Raw genomic sequence first — 13,204 nt, 5'->3', positions numbered from 1 at the left:
ATTGTGCTAGGCTACGGAGACAAGGAAAACTTGCAAGCCCTTCAAAAATAAAAAGAGGCTCTTCAGAAATATATAAACACTTTGGAAATAAAGCCAGCAACAGTCTCTGCCTATGTGCATTATCAATTTTAAAAGTCAAAGGTCGATATGCTTCAGTACTACAGTGATCACTATTTGTTCAACTCTAAAGGAAGTCATAAATGCATGCGAAGCTTGTGCTGCTGCTGCGTGGATGATGTGAGCCCGAAACAGCTATTCCATGGCGAAAACCTTTATGTGAAGAATTAAAAAGTGCCTGAACCTTCGGATATCAACTGGGATTATTATGAATTGGGATGTTGTGGCAAGCTGATGAGAATTATTTTCGCATTTGTGATCATTATTGTCTTCTTGGCACTGAGCTGCACAATAATAGGACTCTGCTCTGTCTATATCGAAGCCAATAACTCGGATTGCTAAGGTGTCTATATCCCATCTAGCTTCACCGAAGCCAAGACCGTAATCACAACAGAGGCTCAACTCCAATGCTACTGCACAGCCATCCTATTCGAAACCTTCAATGATGGGGCGCTCTACGATTACTGCGGAGAGGATCGTATTACAAAACTCACAACTTCAACAGGAATACAGTATGCAATTACTGCTACATCTGCAATAGTAAACTTTCTGTTTGGATTCATTGTCGATAAGCTGGTGAACTTCACTCATCCCATGTCGTACTCGATGGGTTATATGTTCAAAACTACAATCTATAGCATCTTCATCATCTTCAATACTGCCTTCCTCCCTATGTTGATCTACGCCGATATCTTTGGTTTCCAAGCTGCCAAGTATGTTTCCTTTATCACTATCATTTCAAGTGATGTCCGTGAGTTCCTAAATGTGGAATCTTTGGATTTTAATATCGATTTCACGAAGCTATGGTATAAAAATGTCTCACCTCTCTACACCAATTATATCCTCATAGATTTTGTTCTCACATGGGTCTTTTTCATTATCTCAAAATGCCTAAGCAATAAGGAAAGCCTTGAAAACGATGAGGGGAAAATTCTACAAAAGGAAATGAACAGCAAAATTACATCATTCAGGCTGAATGCATACATTGAATATTCCTATTTCAACTTGATCATCTTTCTCGGCCTATTCCTCTGCGCAGGAGTTCCAGCGATGCTCCCACTTGCATTTGTTTCATTGTTTTCAAAATATGTGACAAACCGGTCTCTCCTTCAAAACAACTCCTCCAGGATTGTTGGTCTCAGCTAATCTTTTAATGCTCTCCCAATAGCCTTTATCCCATTTGCCTTGATTGTGGCGACCTTGTTTAACTGCTGGATTCTCACAGCGAATAGTACCATTATTTAAAACACAACAATGAGGATCGTGGTGGAAATTCCATTTACAGACATAAGCGAGATATTGAGCAGACAACTTTGGTTTCCATTTTATATAATCTTGGCAATTGTGGTTGCTCTGGAGTTTTTCTTGTACAGCACCCTGATTAGGTTCTGCTCTTGGCTGGCATCCTGCTGTTACGACAAAAAGAAAGTAGTACATCCTTACTACACTCAAGAATATGCTCATTACGCGAAATCAATGAATGTGTTGCATTCTTACAACATCAGAAATAACTTGAAGTACAAGAATGCCATTATAAACATGGAGCGGTACCTTCATGTCAACGACATCAAATGATTGATCCATTCAAATTATCAAATAGTAACCCATATTGATTCGTCTAATTCATTTTTTATCTTAATTAACCAGTCAGTTAAAATCAACTGGAATCAAGACTATTGGGAGTAACATTGCCACAATATTAATTAAATGTCCAAATAGGCATTTACTATCTGATTATCAGTTTATTTGCTGAACATTAAATCGAGTGTGAACCATATTTAAACACGGATTTGGTAGTAGTAGCCGTAATAATTTGAAATTATACCTCAGGACGTATGGTGTAATGGTTAGCACATTGGACTTTGAATCCAATAATCCGAGTTCAATTCTCGGTATGTCCTTTTTATTGGCGATGCATTCGATGTGAATCAAAAAGCACAAAATGCAGTATCAAAGGACAAGAGTCCAGAAACGGGGTGTTAGTCAGTCCATGGATGTGTGAATGTGAATTTTAAATATTATTTTGAGGAGAATAATAGTTTATATGAGTGGCGATAAGTATATAGCCATATGAATTTATCATTCCTGTCATTATGATTTGTTTTTGACGGCTTTCGCTTGGTTCCTGCCATTCAAGCGAATAATCATAAAGAAGAGATCGGGGCAAATATTCCTGAGGAATATTGCAAAGGGAACACTCAGCCCTTCACTGATTTGAAATTACTGTTCCCCATTATATATGGCCTGCACTGAGAGCTTTGCGAATTTATCAGGTTTCATGCCATTTTTAATGTTCTCGTCTGTTGCTCCGAATTTCTCGTCGGCTCCTGACCCCAGTGCATTTTTAGAAATGTTTGTCAGAATGTACCCAGGCATCAAATTGGTCACCTTTATGCTATGCTCATGCAGTTCCGATCTTAATGAATCGAATATACCGATCAATGCATGCTTTGACCCTGCATATGAGGACCGGTACGTTGTTGCAAGTTTACCAGCAGCACTGGTCACCGCAACGATATGTCCAGCCTTATTCCGAATCATATGCTAAAGAAAACATTGAATATGGCGGTAGGGCCCATGCACATTGACATCGAACATAGATAAGTGATTCTTAAAGTGGTATTACCTAAACTCGCATCGCATTGATACCCCTGCATTTTCGATCACCACGTCAAGCTTCCTCTTTTATCCTTCGAGTTTTTTTAAGACTTTTGCTGTGATTGTTTAGATTTCCTCGTAGTTGGTCATATCGAGCTTGACTATTTCAACTCTTTATGGAAACTCACATTGGGACTTCACTCGTTCTAATTACTTCACATTACGGGCTGATAAGATGAGGCTGCCCCCACATCTGTTGAATTAGTAGGCGAGATATTCTCCAATTCCAGAAGATGCACCTGTGATCCAAATTGTCTTGTTCGAATAGTTTGGCTTACGCATTTTGCGACAGGCTAAAATATAAAGGGTGTGGGTCAGAAGAAGGGCAGCTATGAATTCGAGAATCATGAACGACCTTATTTAATTGATCAGAGAATATATCTGTGCAATTAATAAGCCATATTTAATTAATACGAAAATATATTTATGCAATTAATAAGCTTTATTAAATTGATAAGATTCTAAGAATACATCTATCTAATAAAATAAACATTTCAAATTAAAGTACGGGTAATTTGAAAATGAAGGTTAAATACAGTTTTGATGACGAAAACTATTATAATTGTTGCCAACAAATGATTAAAGTCTTTTGAAAAATTAATAATGCTTCAGATCACCAAACTCAAAGATACCCTCATGGCCCTTCAGAAGAGCGAGTAATGCTGAGCCCCTGAAACTGAAAAACTGGAACACTTGAATAATATGAAACAAAATTTTTATGATTATCAGATCGACGACCCTCCAAAAGGATGCCATATGAACATATCCAAACGATATCATATTTAAATACTGAATATTTAGGGATTTCATTGATTATGGGGTGTTTAAATGCAATAAACTTGTTCAAGGGGTTGGGGTTGGGGTTGGGGTTGGGGTTGGGGTTGGGGTTGGGGTTGGGGTTGGGAGTTCTGTGCATAACTCTTTATGCGCAGACATGCCCCCAGAATTGCAACTCCTGTACAGACTCTATCACCTGTACGACGTGCAATGTCGCTTTCTTCAAGGATCCCTCGGGATCGTGCAGAAACTGCCCGATGGGTTGCTCTGCTTGCGCGATAGTGGCTACTAAAGTTACTTGTTCTGCCTGCAGACCGACTTACAATGCAGCCAATGGCACCTGTTTCCAATGCAGTCCAAGATGTGGAGCTCAAGGATGCAGAGAGAACCCAGAGAATTGCTATACTTGCGCAGCAGGCTACGTACTTAGAGTAGTAAGTGCAACTTAAAATAAATGCCTCCTTGACACCAGCTGCTCGGCAGCCAGTTGCTCCAAATGTGTGGACACCACCCAAGTGTGCTAAGTGTGTAATGAAGGATTCCTTCTGTTTGCAGGTCAGTGCAGACCATGCAAGTTCCCATGCAACAAATGCACTTATGCTTCTTCCCAGGTTTTGACAAGCTTTGCAACCCCCATTTTGGATCAAATAAAAATGACAGTCGCCAATATTCCAAATGCAGCCCCCTTAGCAGCATTAATGGATTATGACACCAACACGGTGCCTATCAACCAAGATTTATGGGTGCTCTTCACTATTGTCTACGACTACTTGAAAACTGTCGGGGGAGCTACTGATGCGCAAATTGTGCTATTTGTTATGAACAATGTAGCAAATATTACAGCAATTAATCCACGTGACCCTGGAGTATAGGTTCATGTTACTCGATTCATCAATCTTATGCTTTCAACCAACATCACTGCTGATAGAATTCTCAACCATGTCATGTAAAAGATATATACATTGACAAGATGCTAAGAATGCATCACTGGCTTCGGCCTGAATCAGCTCATATGTGAGAGATGCAGTCCAAATTGCATTAACTGTGCCACCAACTTCCAGTGTTCCGCCTGCAGACCAGGCTTCTCATTATCCAGTGCTTTTACTTGCGTGCCTTGCGATGCTAATTGTCGAACTTGTGCAGATGCAGCCCCAGCAACTTGCACAAGCTGTAAAGCCCCTGCTACTCTTTCAGGCACTGCCTGCAAAGTTTGCAACGACCCCTGCAAAACATGCCGACCTGCAGATCTCAATTACTGCTTGACTTGCAAAGCTCCTTTCTCAGATGCACCTGCTGCTGATGGCACTTGCTTTAGATGCAATCAAGGACTCTGTGCCAAGTGCTTATAAAGTGATAGAGCTGTTTGCCTTTCGTGCCTCGATGGAAGCTCTTTGGTCGATGGAAAATGTCAAATGTGTCCGGGAAAGTGTCTCGAATGCGCAGCCCCCCCAATGCAACTTGCTATCAATGCCAAGCTGGTTTTTACCTTGGCTCGTAGGGAAAATGCCTTAGCTGTGGTCAAGGATGTACATCATGTGACTCATCAAATCCCGCAATCTGCCTCAAATGTGCTCCAAGACTATACCCCAATCGATAAGGTGTATGCAAGCCATGCCCGGAAAACTGTAAAAGTTGCGGAGATGAAGGAAGTTGCCACGAATATGACAATGGAATTGTAGTGTTCAAAGGTTAAGCTGTGAAGTGCAGAGAAGGATGCGCAGTCTGTTCAACCACTGTGCCAGAGAACTGTGAGACCTGCGATGACAAGCATTATCTCGTAGGAACTGCTTGCAAAAAATGTGGATGGAATTGCTTAAAATGCTCAAGTGCAACTGTCTGTACCTAATGCATGGCAAACCAGATCAACAACAACAACGGTTCATGCTCGAGATGTAGTGGAGACTGTCTGACCTGCAGTCCAACCAATCTTACATCATGTCTTTCTTGCAAAAGGGGTTTCACTCTCGAAGGAACTGAGTGCGTCAAAAAATGTGCTTCGAACTGTCTCTCTTGCCAATCTTCGGTCTGCCTCTAATGCAAAAAGGGACATGCTCTCAAGGCTGATGGCAAATGCATAAAGTGTTTGGGGAGATGCAGCGGTTCATGCGATGCCAAGAACATCACTATATGTACCGGATGTGTGGATGGATTTCAATTGATTGAGAACAAGTGCGAGAGATGCCCAGTGGGATGCACCGTCTGTAGCAATGGCAACTGTCAAGAATGCTATAAGGGATATGCAATTGCTGAACTGAACTCAAAGATCTTTTGCGTTGAATCATGCAAATTCCCTTGCACTGAATGCAATGCCACAAGTTGCACGAAATGTGCTAAGAGATTCCTTCTCAGCAATGGCATTTGCTCTGCGGATATAGCTTGCAATCCCGATTGCTCTTTCTGCCCTCCAGGAACCTACAGAGATACTGGGAATAACAATTGTGTAAGATGTGCCGAAAAATGTGGTTCTTGTGATGCATCGACTTGCTTTACCTGCCTTCCAGGATTCTACATCGATCAAGGTTCGTGCACAGCATGCTCTTCTGCTTGCAAGAAGTGTGATAGCGCAACTTCCTGTCAAACTTGTTCAGCTGGCTTCTACCAACCCATAGCATCAATGGATCAAAGCGGAATCACAAGCGCAGTGTTTTCGGATACATGCGAAAGCTGCAGTCTCGAATGCAAAACTTGCTTCATGGAGGCCAACTTCTGTACGAGCTGCAACAGCGAAAAAATTCTGAATGGCACCCAATGCATCAGTCGACGCGTTGTTGGATTCTACTACAAGTTCAACACTCTGTTTGCCTCATTCCTGGATGCTGGAGGTAGTGAGGAAATTGTGAATATAATAGCGGCAGCACTGAAGGTTATTAGCACCAAAATTGTTTTAAACGAGTTGAAAGAAGGATCCACATAAGTAAACGGCGCAGTTTCTGCTGACTCTTCAGATTAAGCCCAATCCTTTTTGTCAGGCCTGGAATCCGCAACGTTTCCTCATCCAGTTCTCAGCAGCAATATTGGCGTTTTTTACGATAACTAGATACAGCAATAACAAGAAGAAGAAGAATAACATAATCCCGAAGAAAATGCTATTCCCGTTGGAGCGATCGTTGGAGGAGTCGTAGGAGGAGTCGCTCTCATTTCTATAATTGCATTCATAGTCTATAAATACAAGGCGAGCATTAATGGGAGCAGCGCAATTGCTGATTAAAGTACTTCAGGTGTTTTCGATGGGAAAAAAACATCAGTTAAAGTCTAAGAAATTGACTCCAAACATTTCTCGAGCGAAAAGCAGTTCAATTGATCATGAATAGCTTAACAAATAACCCTATATTCACATTATAACAAATTGATTTGATGAATCTTTTCCAGTCAAAATTTTACTTAGGAACTGTTCATTAAATCAGGGTATCCAACATTTCTACATGCTAATTAATTAAATTGTGCTGCTGTTTGATGCTAGCAATTTGATATTTAATATTTTTATATACTATCACTTTCTTCTTTCCGCCGTTCTTCACAATTATTCTTGAGTTTGTTACAAAAAATCGTCTGGCAATTTTTCTTGAGTCTGTTACAATAAATCGTCTGGCAATTTTTCTTGAGTCTGTTACAATAAATCGTCTGGCAATTTTTCTTGAGTCTGTGACAATAAATCGTCTGGCAATTTTTCTTGAGTCTGTTACGAGGAAAATTATTAGTTTTGCTGTATTTTTTGTGGATAGAAATAGTCGTACCCTATTGCCCCTATTCCTACGAATAATATGACTACTATGACAATTTTAAGAATCTTTTTAATCCTCTCTTCTGTCATATTGACTCGTTGGATTGATTGAACACGGCGTAAAATCTTTAAGTTCTGTTCATCTTTTCCTAAATTAATAAATACTGTACTTTTCCTCTAATCAATCTCTTCTTGTGCTTGTTTAGCAATTAATTCAATTTGTAATTTCTTTATCGGATCTGCTTAATCGATGGCTTAAATTCTCATTAACTTTGTAATGTCCCTCAATGTAAGAATTGATTGATCGAACAAATAGTGACCGTTTCGTCCGCATTCTTTAAATACTTCATCCACTCTCTGCTGCCTTGAATTCTAAGGGTCCATGATATTCAAATAATGATTATGAAAGATTGAAAGTATCAATAATTAAAGGCAGTTTATAATTAAAAATACAATGTGTTTATTGTCCAATAGCTCTGAGTCTATATAAGGCGGATATAAGGCGGTATGCATTAACAATTTATTATAATTTAAAGACAATATCTTTGATATTATATTTTTAGATATTCATCACCTTCTTCTATATTGCGTTCTTGCCAATTCTTCTCCATTTTGTCGCAATTAGTTGTATAAGTGTTATCGTATTCTTGATTTATAGAAATTGGTGCACAGTAATGCTATTAATAAGACTGAGAAGACAAAGAAGAGAATCCATAATGCTGTTGTCAGCCAATAAGTCCTTTTATAGCTCCTAAAGATTAAGAGCAATCTACAAAGCAAAGAGACAATGACTAACCCTATTTCTTTTGTTGGAAGTTCCTTTTTGGATGATTGTTAGATTTACTCGAAAACTTTTAAATTCAACTTCACTTTAGCTTATACTGAATTTATAAGTATCGTACTTTTCCAAAAATTAATCTGTTCTTTCGCTTGTAAAGCAAATAATTCCATTGTTGATTTCCTTGTCGGATCTCTTTGATCAATTGCATAAAACTCCATTGAGTATTGAATGGCCGGCAATTCTTTTACTGGGTATGCTGCCAATACTTCGTCCACTCTCGACTTTGTTAGCCCATCAGTGTCCATCATAGTTCAAATAATTGATTATGAGAGCTTAAAAGTGTCAATAATTAAAGACAGTTTAAAATTATAAATACAATGCGTTTATTGTTCAATGGCTCTGAGTCTATAAGGCGGTATGAATTAACAATTTATGATAAATTTAAGACAATATCTTTGATATTATATTTTTAGATATTCATCATCTTATTCTACGTCGCGTTCTTGCCAATTCTTCTTCAGCTTGTTCCAATTATTTGTATAAGTTGTTTCGTAGAGTTGATTTATATAAACTGGTGCACAGTAATGCCATTAATAAGACTGAGAAGACGTATAAGAGAATCCATAATGCTGTTATCAGCCAATAATTCCTTTTATAGCTCTCAAAGAAGAAGTCCCTAAAGTATAAGAGCAACGCATAAAGCATTTGGATAATGAATAATTATATTCTTTCTGTTGGAAGTAACTTTTTGGGTGGTTAGATTTACTTGTAAATTGTTACATTGAACTTGTGTTGAACTTATGCTGAATTTATAAGTATCGTACTTTTCCAAAAATTAATCTGTTCTTTCGCTTGTAAAGCAAATAATTCCATTGTTGATTTCCTTGTCGGATCTCTTTGATCAATTGCATAAAACTCCATTGAGTATTGAATGGCCGGCAGTTCTTTTACTGGGTATGCTGCCAATACTTCATCCACTCTCTGCTTTGTTAGCTCGTCCATGATATTCAAATAATGATTACAAGAGATTAAAAACAATGAGAATTTCTCTGTTCATTTTATAATTAAAGATTAAAACTGCGGTTAATGTATAAATCGATGATAAATTTAAGAGATATAACGATTACTGATACTTCTTGAATCATTCATTAAATAATTTCGATAGATAAGGCGGTTTCCCTTTTGAGCACTTTGCAAATTCGATAGTAAGTGCTCAAATGCATCTTACTCATGTTAAAACTGAGCTATCCACTGTTGCTGCCTTTGTTGTGATACTTTCCGATGTTGCTGCTGTTCCCATTAACATTCCCATTCATGCTTCCGTTCAGAGTGCCATTTATATTCCCATTTGCATTGTTACTCGTGTTTCCGTTAAAGTCAGGGGATGTCTTATCGTGGATGATATTTTACTTTTCAGAAATGATGAGTATGTCCAGTATCTGCTCCATAACATTTTTATCCAAATGATACCCGTTGGCCATAATATGCTGGTTGAGTTATTCAATCATTTGCTTGGTGGGGGTTTCATTGAGTCGAATTTCGATGGGCTCACAAACTGGGATGCAGATCTCGGGAGTATTTGGACACATATTCTCATGAATGCTGCTCGCGTTCGGGTTATTTTTGTCTTCATTGTTGGGCTCCCCCAGAGACTGGCCCTCGTGCTCGAGGCTGCGTGCATTTTTTAGGGGGTTATTATTGTTGGACGAGGAGTTGTCGCATTATTACTCTTACATTTTGTCCGAGTAGTTGTTGGAGGCCTGGTTCCCCATTATCTACGAGTCGGCGCCTCTCTACTCCATCTCCATCATGCTTTACTTTTCAATTTTGTTGTTCACATGCTCTTTGGAACATCGCTCCTCCTGGGCATTCTTGCTCGAATTTGCATTGACCGCCAAATCGAAGTTTCCAGTCCGATTGTCGACTCTAATCAACGGCTCTAACTCAGCATAGAGTACCCCGAAGTTATCGTGGAGGTGATCCCAGAACATCTGCTCCATTTTGACAGCTTGTGCATGGACCACCGAGGACTCATTATTGTACATCATGCAGTTATTCCAGCACAGTTGAATATCATCGAAGGCCTCCTCCACAAACTTGTATTTGTTTTCGTTGTTGTTTCGTCGAATTTGATTGAGGTCCATTGGCTTCTTTATTATTTTCTTGTAGCCTTCGAGTCCGAGTGCTATTGTAATTGGAGAAAGTACCTTTATGGGCGACTGGTTTTCTGAATTGCACGGAACACTCGTTGGAGAGCAGAGTGTGCAGGATTTTTACCAATTTTTTATTGGTCTCGCGGTTGTGCGGGGTTTGCTTGAACTCTAAAAAGTTCTTCATTATTTATATCAATATCATTTACACATATATATTTATATATTCTCATTTATACATGCACATACACATTTACATATACACATTTACACATACACATATGTTATACGGATGCAACTAAATATAAGGAATAAACTCATTGCCTGGCACTATCCCAATAGTGTTTCGATAACTCTTTAAACTCGAGAGGTATTCTCTCATTAATGTTGTTCATACAGTGCAGGCTGCATTATCTTTATTTTTTGAGTGCATCAAACTCATCTTAATGCCTCGCATGAATAGTAGAAACCTCACTAATAAGGCTGATATCCTCATTCTTAATATTCATACGCATGCCGCCCATAGCCTTGTGGCTTATATTATACTTATAGGTATTGGTATCGATTGTTGTGAGATATTGGTTGAGTTTTGTATTGAGCTGCTGACACATCTACTCGAAATTGCTTCTATTCTTGATGTTTCCATTAATGTTTGGATGTAGAGATGTGGTATTCTATTTATACTGGATTGTCTGGCTATCATTCATGCCCGTGTTGATGAAGGGAGTGTTCGCATTGAGTGGGGCATTTGGATGGAACTCGTATTTGCCGACAACTTCGGATACGTTGGAGGATCGATACTTCGACTACTATCGATAGCTCTGGTTCTCGCTATCCCCATTGCTATGGCTATCTCCATTATCCTTGAAGTTGTAGGGCTGATCACGATTGTTGTGGATGTAGAGTGATTTGACCATGCAGGTATTGTCAATGAGCCCAATTCCGATGCTGTGGTTACTATCACTGGCCTTGTGATTGAGATTGAACGAAGTGAGTGTCTGCTGCAGGCTGCTGATCTCCTCATGAGATAAGCCTGTCATGCAACGCTCACAAATCGATAAGAATTACTATTTGTGCATCAATCGAACTTCATTCTTGCTATCCCTGAAAGCCTTGAATGCCGCTCCTAAAATGTATTTGAGTTACTGGTACTCCTATATTGACGGCATCTTATGTCTGTGTTCAATAAGTCTCTCATACAGTTCGGTCAATTGAACACTGATGTTCGCATTTGGGGGTGGGGATGTGATCGGCAAAGATTCTTTCGACGATAAAAGGGAGGCTGATCCGAATTATGATGACGACTACTCGATAATGATTTACTTAGGGATGTGCTTGCCCAGGGATCGGCGCATGCTTTACATGTATCTTTATTTCGATTTCTTTTTATTCTTACTTTGGCTGTATTTTGTAGTTTGCTGTTCTGCATAATTTTGTCGAACATGTTACTTCGAATGTTACTTCTGGTGCTACTGGTGCTACTTCGAATGCTATTTGTCATTGATCTTGCTCAATTATATTTATCTGCACTTTTACTTAATTTTAGCATAGTATTGCTCTCTCTATTTCATTTAAATTACTCCTCTTATGTCCTCGTTGTGAGTATTATGATGAGTCGCTTATTCAATGCCTTTGTGTTGAGTGTCATTGCGCGAGGAGGGGCAACTACTTCTGATTGATTCAGATACCTTCAACTCAGGCTGCATGTAATCGCTAAAGACAGATACTCTGCCCATTTATTCATCATAACGTGACACATTCGGGGACCGTGGGACACTATGTGAACAAAGTTCGCTCTTTTTAAGACTGTAACTATTTTAATGGCTGATGTGATGAGAAAGAGGGTTCGAATAATCTTCATTGCATCTGTTATCATTTACTGCTTTAGTCTTAGTGTTGCTCTTGTCTCTGCTATCCTAATATGTGCCGTGCTTATGATCATACTTATGGTCGTACTTGTGATCATACTTATTTTATTTACTGTTTTATTTGCCCTGAGAGATGCTGCTTTATTTACTAAAATGCCTGCTGGAGTATCTACTATTCGATAGGCTGTTGTTTCGGCCTTCCTGTTTATTTGGCTATGTTCTGTCGTGTTCGCTGTGCCTATTTCTAGACTGCTATTAATGCGGATATGAGTATTTGGCATCTTCTTTAGTTGGCAAACCTACCTTCACATCTAATCTTTATTTGTTCATGTACGCATCATCGGCCTGGGTGCAGATCGGGTGGGTGTAGCTGGAGAGAGATTTGGACTTATTGGCAATGTTGGTGAGCACCTTATTCAATTTGGAGACCATCACATCCATTTTTATCTCCTACTTCACACTCTTTCTATCCTTCTCAGCGAGTGGATACTTTCGTGTATAGGGCTATTCTATAATGGTGCGCTCGAGTAGATTGGGCCTGATCGCCCCGTGCTTTACGCTGTGACCATTGGCATTGACTGCCTTTTTGATCCTGCCTATGCTTTCAATGCTTCCACTGGCTTTCTTACCAAGATTGTTCTAGTCACAAGTGTAAGCATATTTGCCTGTTCGCTCTCTCATATCCTTGTAGTTGGTGTGAGTATCATCGGTGTTGCTATTGCGAGGGCCCATTGTGTAGATGCTATTGTGAGGGTCTATTGTGCTGATACTGTTGGCTCGCTCTCTGTTTCTGAGGAAATGCTATTTATTGATGCTCTATGGCTACAGATTGAGATTGGTGGACATGCTCTTGAGGGATGTGATGGTTGCGCTGGTGGAGGCGTACCTTGATTGTATGGTGATTTCTCTGCGATTATTCTAAGATGATAACTACTTTTAAGTGAGTCGTTGATTATGTGGTTGTACATCCTGATTGTTCAGATTATACCTGTACTTAGTTTCATTATTGATACTTCTTTCGGCCAGGCCATTGCTGTAAGTAGGGGTGCTGTAAGTAGGGGTGCTGCTGTTATAAGTGGAGATATTGCTATTTTTTTTGAAAGTGTACGCATCATGTGCATATTTGCCTCTA

The 13,204-nt window shown here is 39.4% G+C and overlaps 1 non-coding gene across 1 annotated transcript; it reads left to right on the top strand.

Annotated features, from left to right (window-relative positions):
• Positions 1–1,946: 1,946 nt before the first annotated feature.
• Positions 1,947–2,018, top strand: TRNAQ-UUG (transfer RNA glutamine (anticodon UUG)). Its single transcript has one exon. It is a non-coding gene; the product is annotated as a tRNA-Gln (tRNA).
• The last annotated feature ends 11,186 nt before the right edge of the window (positions 2,019–13,204 follow it).

This window comes from Brachycentrus maculatus, unplaced genomic scaffold, assembly GCF_059751285.1.
Source record: "Brachycentrus maculatus isolate JH-2025_06_01 unplaced genomic scaffold, ASM5975128v1 h1tg001811l, whole genome shotgun sequence".
Lineage (NCBI taxonomy): Eukaryota > Metazoa > Arthropoda > Insecta > Trichoptera > Brachycentridae > Brachycentrus > Brachycentrus maculatus.
This window is presented reverse-complemented; position numbering and strand designations above follow the sequence as displayed.